This window comes from Pseudophryne corroboree, chromosome 1 (genome assembly GCF_028390025.1).
Source record: "Pseudophryne corroboree isolate aPseCor3 chromosome 1, aPseCor3.hap2, whole genome shotgun sequence".
NCBI classification, from domain to species: domain Eukaryota; kingdom Metazoa; phylum Chordata; class Amphibia; order Anura; family Myobatrachidae; genus Pseudophryne; species Pseudophryne corroboree.
The window spans coordinates 757,775,007-757,789,495 of NC_086444.1; the positions used below are offsets into that span (position 1 = coordinate 757,775,007).

Here is a 14,489-nt window from a genome sequence, read left to right on the forward strand (position 1 = left end):
ACACCGACTGGTACACCCACGGTGTTACCAGAACGTCCACATCTAATGCCTGAGGGTCTCTTGACCTGGCGCAATACCTGTCCCGTTTTTTGTTCAGACGGGACGCCATCATGTCCACCTTTGGTATTTCCCAACGGTTTACAATCATGTGGAAAAAACTTCTCAATGAAGTTTCCACTCTCCCGGGTGGAGGTCGTGCTGAGGAAGTCTGCTTCCCAGTTTCCATTCCCGGGATGAAAAACTGCTGACAGTGTTATCACATGATTTTCCGCCCAGCGAAAAGTCCTTGCAGTTTCTGCCATTGCCCTCCTGCTTCTTGTGTCGCCCTGTCTGTTTACGTGGGCGACTGCCGTGATGTTTTTCCCACTGGATCAATACCGGCTGACCTTGAAGCAGAGGTCTTGCTAAGCTTAGAGCATTATAAATTTACCCTTAGCTCCAGTATATTTATGTGGAGAAAAAGTCTCCATACTTGATCACACTCCCTGGAAATTTTTCCCTTGTGTGACTGCTCCCCAGCCTCTCAGGCGGGGCTCCGTGGTTACCAGCATCCAATCCTGAATGCCGAATCTGCGGCCCTCTAGAAGATGAGCACTCTATAACCACCACAGGAGAGACACCCTTGTCCTTGGATATTGGGTTATCCGCTGATGCATCTGAAGATGCGATCCGGACCATTTGTCCAGCAGATCCCACTGAAAAGTTCTTACGTGAAATCTGCCGAATGGAATTGCTTCGTAGGAAGCCACCATTTTTACCAGGACCCTTGTGCAGTGATGCACTGTTTTTAGGAGGTTCCTGACTTGCTCGGATAACTCCCTGGCTTTCTCTTCCGGGAGAAACACCTTTTTCTGGACTGTGTCCAGAATCATCCCTAGGCACAGCAGACGTGTCGTCGGGATCAGCTGCGATTTTGGAATATTTAGAATCCACCCGTGCTGATTGTAGCAGTATCCGAGATAGTGCTACTCCGACCTCCAACTGTTCCCTGGACTATGCCCCTATCAGGAGATCGTCCAAGTAAGGGATAATTAAGACGCCTTTTCTTCGAAGAAGAATCATCAATTCGGCCATTACCTTGGTAAAGACCCCGGGGTGCCGTGGACAATCCAAACGGCAGCGTCTGAAACTGATAGTGACAGTTCTGCACCACGAACCTGAGGTACCCTTAGTGAGAAGGGCAAATTTGGGACATAGAGGTAAGCATCCCTGATGTCCCGGGACACTATATAGTCCCCTTCTTCCTGGTTCGTTATCACTGCTCTGAGTGACTTCATCTTAATTTGAACCTTTGTAAGTGTTCAAAAAAAAATTTTTAGAATAAGTCTCACCTAGCCTTCTGGCTTCAGTACCACAATATAGTGTGGAATAATACCCCTTTTCTGTAGTAGGAGGGGTAATTTAATTATCACCTGCTGGGAATACAGCTTGTGAATTTTTTCCCATACTACCTCCTTGTCGGAGGGAGACTTGGTAAAGCAGACTTCAGGAGCCTGCGAAGGGGAAACGTCTCGACATTCCCATCTGTACCCCCGGGATACTACTTGTAGGATCCAGGGGTCCTGTACGGTCTCAGCGCCATGCTGAGAACTTGTCAGACGCGGTGGAACGCTTCTGTTCCTGGGAATGGGCTGCCTGCTGCAGTCTTCTTCCCTTTCCTCTATCCCTGGGCAGATATGATCTTATAGGGACGAGAGGACTGAGGCTGAAAAGACGGTGTCTTTTTCTGCAGAGATGTGACTTAGGGTAAAAAACGGTGGATTTTCCAGCAGTTGCCGTGACCACCAGGTCCGATGGACCGACCCCAAACAAGTCCTCTTCCTTTATACGGCCATACTGTGCCGTTTGGAATCTGCATCACCTGACCACTGTCGTGTCCATAACATCTTCTGGCAGTTATGGACATCGCGTTTATTCATGATGCCAGAGTGCAAATATCCCTCTGTGCATCTCGCATATATAGAAATGCTCTATAGTCAATAAAATACTGTCCCTGTCAAGGGTATCAATATTTTTAGTCAGGGAATCCGACCAAGCCACCCTAGCTCTGCACATCCAGGCTGAGGCGATCGCTGGCCGCAGTATAACACCAGTATGTGTGTATATACTTTTATTATATTTTCCAGCCTTGTCAGCTGGTCCTTGAGGACGGCCCTATCTATAGACGGTACCGCCACTTGTTTTGATAAGCGTGTGAGCGCCTTATCCACCTTAAGGAGTGTTTCCCAACGCGCCCTAACTTCTGGCGGGAAAGGGTATACCGCCCATAATTTTCTATCGGGGGGAACCCACGCATCATCACACACTTTATTTAATTTATCTGATTCAGGAAAAACTATGGTAGTTTTTTCACATCCCACATAATACCCTCTTTTGTGGTACTTGTAGTATCAGAAATACGTAACACCTCCTTCATTGCCTTTAACGTGTGGCCCTAATAAGGAATACGTTTGTTTATTCACCGTCGACACTGGATTCAGTGTCCCTGTCTGTGTCTGTGTCGACCGACTAAAGTAAACGGGCGTTTTAAAACCCTTGACGGTGTTTTTGAGACGTCTGGACCGTACTAATTGTTTGTCGGCCGTCTCATGTCGTCAACCGACCTTGCAGCGTGTTGACATTATCACGTAATTTCCTAAATAAGCCATCCATTCCGGTGTCGACTCCCTAGAGAGTGACATCACCATTACAGGCAATTGCTCCGCCTCCTCACCAACATCGTCCTCCTACCTGTCGACACACACGTACCGACACACAGCACACACACAGGGAATGCTCTGATAGAGGACAGGACCCACTAGCCCTTTGGAGAGACAGAGGGAGAGTTTGCCAGCACACACCAAAAACGCTATAATTATATAGGGACAACCTTATATAAGTGTTTTCCCTTATAGCATCTTAATATATATATAAGCATATCGCCAAATTAGTGCCCCCCCTCTCTGTTTTAACCCTGTTTCTGTAGTGCAGTGCAGGGGAGAGCCTGGGAGCCTTCCCTCCAGCCTTTCTGTGAGGGAAAATGGCGCTGTGTGCTGAGGAGATAGGCCCCGCCCCTTTTTCGGCGGCCTCGTCTCCCGCTCTTAACGGATTCTGGCAGGGGTTAAATATCTCCATATAGCCTCCGGAGGCTATATGTGAGGTATTTTTAGCCAAAATAGGTATTCATTTGCCTCCCAGGGCGCCCCCCTCCCAGCGCCCTGCACCCTCAGTGACTGCCGTGTGAAGTGTGCTGAGAGGAAAATGGCGCACAGCTGCAGTGCTGTGCGCTACCTTTAGAAGACTGAGGAGTCTTCTGCCGCCGATTCTGGACCTCTTCTTACTTCAGCATCTGCAAGGGGGCCGGCGGCAAGGCTCCGGTGACCATCCAGGCTGTACCTGTGATCGTCCCTCTGGAGCTGATGTCCAGTAGCCAAGAAGCCAATCCATCCTGCACGCAGGTGAGTTCACTTCTTCTCCCCTAAGTCCCTCGTTGCAGTGATCCTGTTGCCAGCAGGACTCACTGTAAAATAAAAAACCTAAGCTAAACTTTCCTAAGTAGCTCTTTAGGAGAGCCACCTAGATTGCACCCTTCTCGGCCGGGCACAAAAATCTAACTGGCTTGGAGGAGGGTCATAGGGGGAGGAGCCAGTGCACACCACCTGATCCTAAAGCTTTACTTTTTGTGCCCTGTCTCCTGCGGAGCCGCTATTCCCCATGGTCCTTTCAGGAACCCCAGCATCCACTAGGACGATAGAGAAACTACGGGTAGTTTTTTCACACCCCACATAATACCCCTTTTTGTGGTACTTGCAGTATCAGAGATGTGCAAAACCTCCTTCATTGCCGTGATCATGTAACGTGTGGCCCTACTGGAAAATACGTTTGTTTCTTCACCGTCGACACTGGAGTCAGTGTCTGTGTCTGGGTCCGTGTCGACCCACTGAGGTAACGGGCGTTTAATAGCCCCTGACGGTGTTTGAGACGCCTGGACAGGCACTAACTGAGCTGCCGGCTGTCTCATGTCGTCAACAGTTTTCTGTAACGTGCCGACACTGTCACGTAATTCCCTAATTACGGCCATCCATTCAGGTGTCGACTCCCTAGGGGGTGACATCACCATTATAGGCAATTGCTCCGCCTCCACATCATTTTCCTCCTCATACATGTCGACACACACGTACCGACACCCAGCACACACACAGGGAATGCTCTGATAGAGGACAGGACCCACTTAGCCCCTTGGGGAGACAGAGGGAGAGTTTGCCAGCACACACCAGAGCGCTATATATGTATAGGGACAACCTTACAATAAGTGTTTATCCCTTATAGCTGCTTATATCTGTTATTTTGCCAAATAAGTGCCCCCCTCTCTTTTTTACCCTGTTTCTGTAGTTGCAGGATGCAGGGGAGATTCTGGGAGCCTTCCTACCAGCGGAGCTGTGTGGGAAAAATGGCGCTGTGTGCTGAGGAGATAGGCCCCGCCCCCTTCACGGCGGGCTCTTCTCCCGCTTTTTTCTGGAAAACTGGCAGGGGTTAAATACATCCATATAGCCCAGGAGCTATATGTGATGTATTTTTTTGCCAAATAAGGTAAATTCATTGCTTCCCAGGGCGCCCCCCCCCCAGCGTCCTGCACCCTCAGTGACCGAAGTGTGCTGAGAGCAATGGCGCACAACTGCAGTGCTGTGCGCTACCTTATGAAGACAGGAAAGTCTTCTGCCGCCGATTTATGGACCTCTTCTTGCTTCAGCATCTGTAAGGGGGCCGGCGGCGCGGCTCCGGGACCCATCCATGGCTGGGCCTGTGATCGTCCCTCTGGAGCTAATGTCCAGTAGCCTAAGAAGCCCAATCCACTCTGCACGCAGGTGAGTTCGCTTCTTCTCCCCTTAGTCCCTCGATGCAGTGAGCCTGTTGCCAGCAGGTCTCACTGAAAATAAAAAACCTATTTAAACTTTTACTCTAAGCAGCTCAGGAGAGCCACCTAGATTGCACCCTTCTCGTTCGGGCACAAAATCTTAACTGAGGCTTCGAGGAGGGTCATAGGGGGAGGAGCCAGTGCACACCAGCTAGTCCTAAAGCTTTTACTTTGTGCCCAGTCTCCTGCGGAGCCGCTATTCCCCATGGTCCTTTCGGAGTCCCCAGCATCCACTAGGACGTTAGAGAAAATTATTTACAGAGGGCACTCGAGTATTATTTTGAATGTCAGAGGAGTGCCGGACCACCGTACATACACATACAGTAGCATACACACACACACACACACACTATACATGGACACAGCATACATGCATGCGCGCGCACACACACACAGCACACATATATACACACATAGTATACATGCACACAGCATACATACAAACACACACACACAGACTATACATGCACGCAGCATACATACACACTGTATACATACATACGCAGTATACATACGCATAGCATACATACACAGTATACATGCATTCATAGTATACACACACTATAGATGCATATAGCATGCTTTGCATACACACACTACACATGCCATACTACACACACCATTATAAGTAACTACAGCCTTCCCTCACCATTCCTCCCCCCCACCCGCCAGCCAGCCAGCCAGCCAGCCTATTTCATTACACACCACCGGCCTCTCCTTCAATCCCTACATACAGTATCTAACACCCACCTGGATTCCATGAGTGTATTGGACACATCCACTGCCTACTCAGTACCCTCACCAGCCTTTTTCTCTTTCACCTCACAACTCACATACACGTACAGTACCTCCTGAGAGGAGCTGTGTGCTGCGCTGTCACTGCAGCTCCCTCTACAGGCACCAAGCAGCAAGCGTCTCTGTGTAAGGATGGAGCTGCTGCAGCCTGTCAGTTCCTCACGCTATAAACACACAAAAAAAAAAAAAAACGATCAGCAGCGCAGATGGATCGGCGGCCAGGGGGGGTTTCTAGGTACTCGGAACCCCCCCCTGCGTGCGCGTATGATGGGGGGACTGGAGTAGGGTATGTTGGGAGGTAGAGCGCTATGGGATGTATGTGCCCTGCACTCCCGTCCCCCCTGCCACACCGCAGATCGGATCTCTCTTCCGATCCGATCTGCGGTGCTGTGCTCCCCGGCTCCCGTCCTCACTGCAGCAGCAGCTGCGCACAGACAGGACAGCTGAGCGGAGCGACGGCTCAGCTGTCCAATAAAGTATGAATGAAGCAGCCTGCCGCTCAGTCATTGGCTGGGCACGCAGGCTGTTTCATTGATACATTATTGGACAGCTGAGCCGTCGCTCTGCTCAGCTGTCCTGTCTGTGCGCAGCTGCTGCAGTGAGGACGGGAGCCGGGGAGCACAGCACCGCAGATCGGATCGGAAGAGAGATCCGATCTGCGGTGTGGCAGGGGGCCCTTTTGGAAAGGGGGGCCCGGGGTACGTATTCCCCGGGCCCCCCCCTTAATCCGGCTCTGCGCAGAAGGCTTCATCAGCCCTCACTGCACCGCACAATAATCCCAGTGCTTCCTCCTCCACTTCCTTTACCACCATGCTAGGTGCAGTCAAACTCAACCTTTGCTTTGAGAAGGCGGCCCGTGTGATTGTGACAGGACTGTCCTGCAGATGTCTTATGCTGCTTGTTGGAGATCCAGCTGGCTGCTTCTGCTAATCAAAGATGGGCAGTTTGTGTCCTGCAGTCTGAGTCTCAGTGCAGTGCCCAAAACAAGGTATGCTGCACCTGCCACCACCAACTAAAAACTATATTAATTATATTGTGCTGGGGTCCCTTCCCGGCTCCCATAACTAATGGAACAGGTGACCAACATTTCAAGCCCCAATCAGCCTTTTCATCAGGGTGAAACATTGGCAATAAACCAGGATGCGCTACTACAGCCAATCATTACCTGATGGCGTATTCTGTGAGGCCACGCCCCCTGTGATACCACACCCCATCTGGGAGCACACGTGCCTTAGGTGAATGTAAATATAACTATTGCCGTTATCCTGTCATGGTGCCCCCCCTTTCATTTTCTCCTGGATCCTCCCATGCGCGCGCACACACACACACACACACACACACACACACACACACGTCCATTTTTATATATATAGATGTTGTTTTAAATTTGTTTTGATGTCATTATTTTATATAATTGGATCATATGGCCACATGGTATGGGGACAGTAATGTGATTGGATAAACCCTATTTAAAAGGAAGCTCCATCAGGATCTCATCACTTCCTGTTAAAAAATATATACTCATAACAGCACTTTATTTGTCTCCCCAATATAGATTGAAGGACTGTTCCAAGATTCAGAGGACAAGCATCCATACAGCTTGGACATGTGTTTGGGACTTGTTTCAGGCTCCATCCTATTGTGTTCTGGTACGGACCCCTTGAGGTTTATCTATGTGTTTCATTTTATGCCATTTTACTTATTTTTCTGTGAGTCGATATAGTAAACTACATATTTTGGTTAGCTCACAGGCTGTGTTGTAGTAGATTTGTTATTCCTTTTTATTGACATGCCAGAAAGTACTACTGATTTGGAGGAACTCATTATAAAATAGAGACATGCAATATGCTTCATTTCCAATTAATTCAAGTAAGGACAGAAATTTTTAGAGTAATTTTTGGATATCCTACTCCTTTATCTTTGACTTATTTATGATTTTATTACACTGTGTTGTTTTTGTCTATCATTTTTTAACATAATTCACAATGAATGATTGGTACACATTATTTTCAGAATACAACCCACAGTGATTAGAATAATGCAACTACAGAATCACCAGGTGTTAAGTGTAACCTATGGATTTTCGCTGCAGATACAGTTGTTATTTTTCTCTATACTGTGTTTCTCTGTACACTGCTAATAATGGGATGCCGGCAGTCACAGTACCGACTCTGCTACTAATGAGATCAGCAGTAATATGATCAAAGCAGAAACACTGTAACATCTAATGAACATTTAAAACTAGTCAATACATCTGGCTTCAATTACTAAAGAGGTGTGAGTTTGGGAGGTGTGTTTTCTCAGTATTCTGTCATTAATGTGTTTTCAGTTTTACTAAACTAGGTGACTCATCGCGCCCTACGGGCGCTCTTCACACCGTCGCAAGGGGCTACGCCCCCTTAACCCCTGCACGCCTTTCTGGTGTTCAATATTTGTATTATATGGAGTATTACCTGCACTCCTGGTTTTGTTAGTGGTTAAATATTGCACGACAAAAGGGCGTCCGATGGTGAAGGGGGCGTAGCCAGTTGCGACAGGGAGGGGGTCAGCGGATGGGGGAGTGGGTACGGAGGCGGTGGGGGAGGGGCAGGGGTGCGGTAGGTGGTGGAGGGGCAGATGCAGGGCTGTTGCGGATGGGGGAGGGGTTCCGGAGGCGCTGAGGGTGGGGAAGGGGCGGGGTGCCGCAGGTGGGGGAGGGGCAGGTATGTAGAGTGTATGTGTGTGTGTGGGGGGGGGGGGGGGTAACAGTGAATGTCACAGCCACCTGAGCTGCCAGTAAAAGAGAGCAGTGGTGGTGTGTGGGGACACTGAATGACACAGCCACCTAGGCTAGTAATAGTGGGGGCTTAACTGAATGACACAGCCACCTGGGCTGGCAGTCCTCCAGTGAAGAGCTGTGGAGTATGGAGACACCTTACAGCTGCCTTGCCATCTCAGCATATAGTAGGAGGAGGGTGGTACCATAAAATGACAATTGTAGACATGTCATCTCTCCCCGCCACAAATGCCAGCGTCAGGTGACACCTCAGGTTTCGCCCTCCCTGGCTTCTGGGTCTCGCAGTGATGGGGCAATGTCCTGACGTCCTCACCGGCTGCCCCAGATGTCTTCCGTACCCTGCCGCCAGAGCAAAGATTTCTGGGCCTGTACGGGTGACGGGGAACTGTCGGTCACTTTCATACAGCGGCGGACTCGGGATGATTCCAGCAATCTGACATCCTCACGCCCCTCCTCCACACTGCCCATTCCATACCCCGGCCCCTGCACATCGGCCTTATCCGGATCCTTCCGCCCAGCCGCGATGTCCTGGAGCCGAGGAGAAAGCAGCAGCACCGGAGGGTAAGCCTAAATACACACTATACAATTATCAGATAATCTGCCAGATTTAGCTGGTTGGACTGAAAATTTGGTAATGGATGAGAGCAAACAGCAATCGACCATTTGCTCCCAAAAACTGCAAAATGGACAAAAACAGTCATTCATCCAAGTTGGTTAAATTTGTGTTTAACCAATTTGTATGAACGACAGGTTTTGTTAGTTTTCCAGTGTTGGGAGCAAATGGTCGATTGTCATTTGCTTTCATCTATTACCAGATTTTCATTACAACCAGCCAGATCTGGCAGATTATCTGGCAGATAATTGTATAGTGTGTACCTAGCTTTAGAGTGACAGGGCCTGGGCGAAGGGGGCAGCAGTCAGTCAGGCGGCGCAGGCACGGCCAGCAGCGGCTATGGGCGGTACTGACACCTTTGGTGCAGTCAGGCTTCATAGTGTCATGTGACATGGGGGTGAACACTGCCACGAATGGACGGGCTGAGGTCCAGGGACGTGGAGGGGAAGGGACAGGAGCTGAGAGGCGGCAACATCTGCAGCTGCAGCCTGATTACCTAATCTCCTATTTGCCCAACTCTGTGACTCTGACTCCGCCCATCGCTGAGACTCCGCCCAGCGTTAGCCACACAGTCACAGAGTGACAGATCTGGGCAATTATATAGGAGATGTGTGTTAACTTGCATCATAACCAATGATTTCATTTATTATTATTTTTATTTAGTTATACTGTGTCATTCTCTGTTAGATCTAACACTTCATCATTACTGTTTGCTTAGGACGGACTACTGGATACAGCTGCAGATGTGACAGATTGATTAAATAATTTTATCACTCATTTCTGTGCCTATAGGGTTAATTTTCTTGTGTTTACATTATACTATAATCTGTCATACACAATGAGCAAGTTACACAACAATATTTACATGACAGATTGCATTTAAGACATATTATTTTTTCTTTCCCTTACGTCCTAGAGGAAGCTGGGGACTCCGTAAGGAGCATGGGGATAAACGGGCTCCGCAGGAGACATGGGCACTTTAAGAAAGACTTTAGGATTTGGGTGTGCACTGGCTCCTCCCTCTATGCCCCTCCTCCAGACCTCAGTTGATTACTGTGCCCAGAGGAGACTGGGTGCTTTTCAGAGGCTCTCCTGAGTTTCTGACAGAAAGTATATTTGTTAGGTTTTTTATTTTCAGGGAGCATGCTGGCAACAGACTCCCTGCATTGTGGGACTGAGGGGAGAGAAGCAGACCTATTTCTGTGAGTTGAAAGGCTCTGCTTCTTAGGCTACTGGACACCATTAGCTCCAGAGGGATCGGTACGCAGGTCTCATCCTCGCCGTCCGTCCCAGAGCCGCGCCGCCGTCCTCCTCACAGAGCCTGAAGGTAGAAGCCACGTGAGTATGAGAAGTTAGAAGACATCAGAGGCGGCAGAAGACTTCAATGTTCTTCACTGAGGTAACGCAAAGCACTGCAGCTGTGCGCCATTGCTCCCATTCACCTCACATACTGTGTCACTGTAAGGGTGCACGAAGCGGGGGGGGGGGGGGGGCAGGGTGCCCTGGGCAGCAAATAAACCTCTCCTGGCAAAAGATGGGTATATACAGCCAGCCGGCCACTGTATATACCTACGAGCCCCCGCCAAAGTTTTGTATTTCAGAGCGGGACAGAAGCCCGCCGCCGAGAGGGTGGGGCTTCTCCCTCAGCACTCACCAGCGCCATTTTTTCTCCACAGCACCGCTGAGAGGAAGCTCCCCGGACTCTCCCCTGCTTAGATCACGGTGACAAGAGGGTTTTAAAGTAGAGGGGGGGGTTCACATAATTGGCGAATTGAGTATAAAAGCGCTATATGGGTAAACATAAATATTGTGTTTTTGTCCTGGGTTATTATAGCGCTGGGTGTGTGCTGGCATACGCTCTCTCTGTCTCTCCTAAGGGCCTTGTGGGGGAACTGTCCTCAGATAAGAGGGTTCCCTGAGTGTGTGGTGTGTCGGTACGTGTGTGTCGACATGTCTGAGGTAGAAGGCTTTTCGAGGGAGGAGGAGGAGGAGGAGGAGCAAATGAATGTGGTGTCGCAATCAACGGCGCCGACACCTGACTGGATGGATATGTGGAATGTTTTAAGTGCCAATGTAAATTTATTGCACAAAAGATTGGATAAAGCTGAAGCTAGGGAACAGTCAGGGAGTCAACCCATGCCTGTACCTATGTCGCAGGGACCTTCGGGGTCCCAAAAGCGCCCACTATCCCAAATAGTTGACACGGATACCAACACAGATTCTGACTCCAGTGTCGAATATGATGATGCAAAATTACAGCCAAAGGTGGCTAAATGTATTCGATATATGATTATTGCAATCAAAGATGTTTTGCATATCACAGAGGAACCCCCTGTCCCTGACACGCGGGTACACATGTATAAGGGAAAGAAAACTGAGATAAATTTTCCCTCCTCACATGAGCTGAACGAGTTATGTGAAAAAGCTTGGGAATCTCCAGACAAGAAACTGCAGATTCCCAAAAGGATTCTTATGGCGTATCCTTTCCCGCCAACGGACAGGATACGGTGGGAATCATCCCCTAGGGTGGACAAAGCTTTGACACGCTTATCCAAAAAGGTAGCGCTGCCTTCCCAAGATACGGCTACCCTCAGGGATCCTGCTGATCGCAAGCAGGAGGTTACCCTGAAGTCCATTTATACACATTCAGGTACCTTAGTCAGACCGGCTATTGCGTCGGCATGGGTGTGTAGTGCTGTAGCAGCATGGACAGATACCTTATCAGCGGAATTTGATACCCTGGATAAGGATACCATCCTATTGACCCTAGGACATATAAAAGATGCTGTCTTATATATGAGAGATGCACAAAGAGACATTGGTCTATTGGGTTCGAGAATCAACGCTATGTCGATCTCGGCTAGAAGAGTCCTTTGGACCCGACAATGGACAGGTGATGCCGACTCAAAAAGGCATATGGAGGTTTTACCTTACAAGGGTGAGGAATTGTTTGGGGAAGGTCTCTCGGACCTGGTCTCCACTGCTACGGCAGGCAAATCTAATTTTTTACCTTAGATTCCCTCACAACCTAAAAAAGCACGGCATTATCAAATGCAGTCCTTTCGATCAAATAGAAACAAGAAAGGCCGTGGATCGTCCTTTCTTGCCAGAGGTAAGGGCAGAGGGAAAAAGCTGCACAACACAGCTAGTTCCCAGGAACAGAAGTCCTCCCCGGCCTCTGCAAAATCCACCGCATGACGCTGGGGCTCCACTAAGGGAGTCCGCCCCAGTGGGGGCATGTCTTCGAATTTTCAGCCACATCTGGGCACACTCACAGGTGGATCCCTGGGCGATAGAAATTGTTTCCCTAGGTTACAAACTGGAATTCGAAGAGGTGCCTCCTCGCCGGTTTTTCAAATCGGCTCTGCCAACGTCTCCTCAAGAACGGGAGATAGTGTTAAAGGCAATCGACAAATTGTATCTTCAACAGGTGGTGGTCAAGGTTCCCCCGCGTCAACAGGGCAGGGGATATTACTCAACCCTGTTTGTGGTCCCGAAACCGGACGGTTCGGTCAGACCCATTTTAAATTTAAAATCCCTGAACCTATACTTGAAAAGGTTCAAATTCAAGATGGAATCGCTCAGGGCGGTCATCGCCAGCCTGGAAGGGGGAGATTTTATGGTATCTCTGGACATAAAGGATGCATACCTTCATGTTTCCATATATCCACCTCATCAGGCGTACCTGAGATTGCGGTACAAGATTGTCATTACCAATTTCAGACGTTGCCGTTTGGGCTTTCCACGGCCCCGAGAATTTTCACCAAGGTAATGGCGGAAATGATGGTGCTCCTGCGCAAGCAATGTGTCACAATTATCCAGTACTTGGACGATCTCCTCATAAAAGCGAGATCAAGAGAACAATTACTGAACAGCGTGTCACTTTCACTGAAGGTGTTACAGCAACACGGCTGGATTCTCAATATCGCGAAGTCGCAGCTGGTTCCTACGACTCGTCTACCCTTCTTGGGCATGATTCTGGATACGGACCAGAAAAGGGTGTATCTGCCGATAGAAAAGGCTCAAGAACTCGTGACTTTGGTCAGGAACCTATTGAAACCAAAACAGGTGTCAGTGCATCACTGCACGCGAGTCCTGGGAAAGATGGTGGCATCTTACGAGGCCATTCCATTCGGCAGGTTCCATGCACAGACCTTCCAATGGGACCTACTGGACAAATGGTCCGGGTCGCATCTACAAATACATCGGTTGATCACCCTGTCCCCCAGGGCCAGGGTGTCTCTCCTGTGGTGGCTGCAGAGTGCTCACCTTCTAGAGGGCCGCAGGTTCGGCATTCAGGATTGGATCCAGGTGACCACGGACGCGAGCCTTCGAGGTTGGGGTGCAGTCACACAAGGAAGGAACTTCCAGTGTCTTTGGTCAAGTCAGGAGACTTGTCTTCACATCAACGTCCTGGAGCTAAGGGCCATATTCAACTCCCTTCGTCAAGCGGAGACTTTGCTTCGCGACTTACCAGTTCTGATCCAGTCAAACGACATCACCGCAGTAGCTCATGTAAACCGCCATGGCGGCACAAAGAGCAGAGTGGCTATGGCGGAAGCCACAAAGATTCTACGCTGGGCGGAAAACCATGTAAGCGCCCTATTAGCAGTGTTCATTCCGGGAGTGGACAACTGGGCAGCAGACTTCCTCAGCAGGCACGAACTACATCCGGGAGAGTGGGGACTTCATCAGGAAGTCTTCACACAGATTGTAAGCCAGTGGGGCCTGCCCCAGATAGACATGATGGCGTCCCGCCTAAACAAAAAACTGCAAAGGTATTGCGCCAGGTCAAGAGACCCTCAGGCGGTAGCAGTGGACGCACTAGTGACACCGTGGGTGTTCCACTCAGTATATGTCTTTCCTCCTCTTCCTCTCATCCCAAAGGTGTTGAGAATAATAAGAAAAGGAGGAGTTCGGACAATTCTCATTGTTCCAGATTGGCCACGAAGGGCATGGTACCCGGAATTGCAGGAGATGCTCACAGAAGATCCGTGGCCTCTTCCTCTAAGACAGGACCCGTTGCAACAGGGGCTCTGTCTGTTCCAAGACTTACCGCGGCTGCGTTTGACGGCATGGCAGTTGAACGCCGGATCCTAGCGGAAAAGGGCATTCCGGATGAGGTCATTCCTACTCTGATAAAGGCTAGGAAGGATGTGACAGCTAAACATTATCACCGTATATGGCGTAAATAATAAGAATTTACTTACCGATAATTCTATTTCTCGTAGTCCGTAGTGGATGCTGGGGACTCCGTAAGGACCATGGGGAATAGCGGCTCCGCAGGAGACAGGGCACAAAAGTAAAAGCTTTAGGATCAGGTGGTGTGCACTGGCTCCTCCCCCTATGACCCTCATCCAAGCCTCAGTTAGGATACTGTGCCCGGACGAGCGTACACAATAAGGAAGGAT

General features: G+C 49.5%; 1 protein-coding gene across 8 annotated transcripts in view; it reads right to left on the minus strand.

Annotated features, from left to right (window-relative positions):
* The window catches only part of GPRIN3 (GPRIN family member 3), a 513,767-nt gene that overhangs the window by 104,628 nt on the left and 394,650 nt on the right, over positions 1-14,489 (minus strand). For 2 of the 8 annotated variants that reach the window (XM_063917227.1, XM_063917236.1), the window contains exon 1: positions 5,645-5,735. The exons of 5 other annotated variants lie outside the window; for them this stretch is intronic. The gene's annotated coding sequence lies outside the window, so the exon portion shown is untranslated. One more of the 8 variants, XM_063917254.1, reaches the window with a different exon arrangement.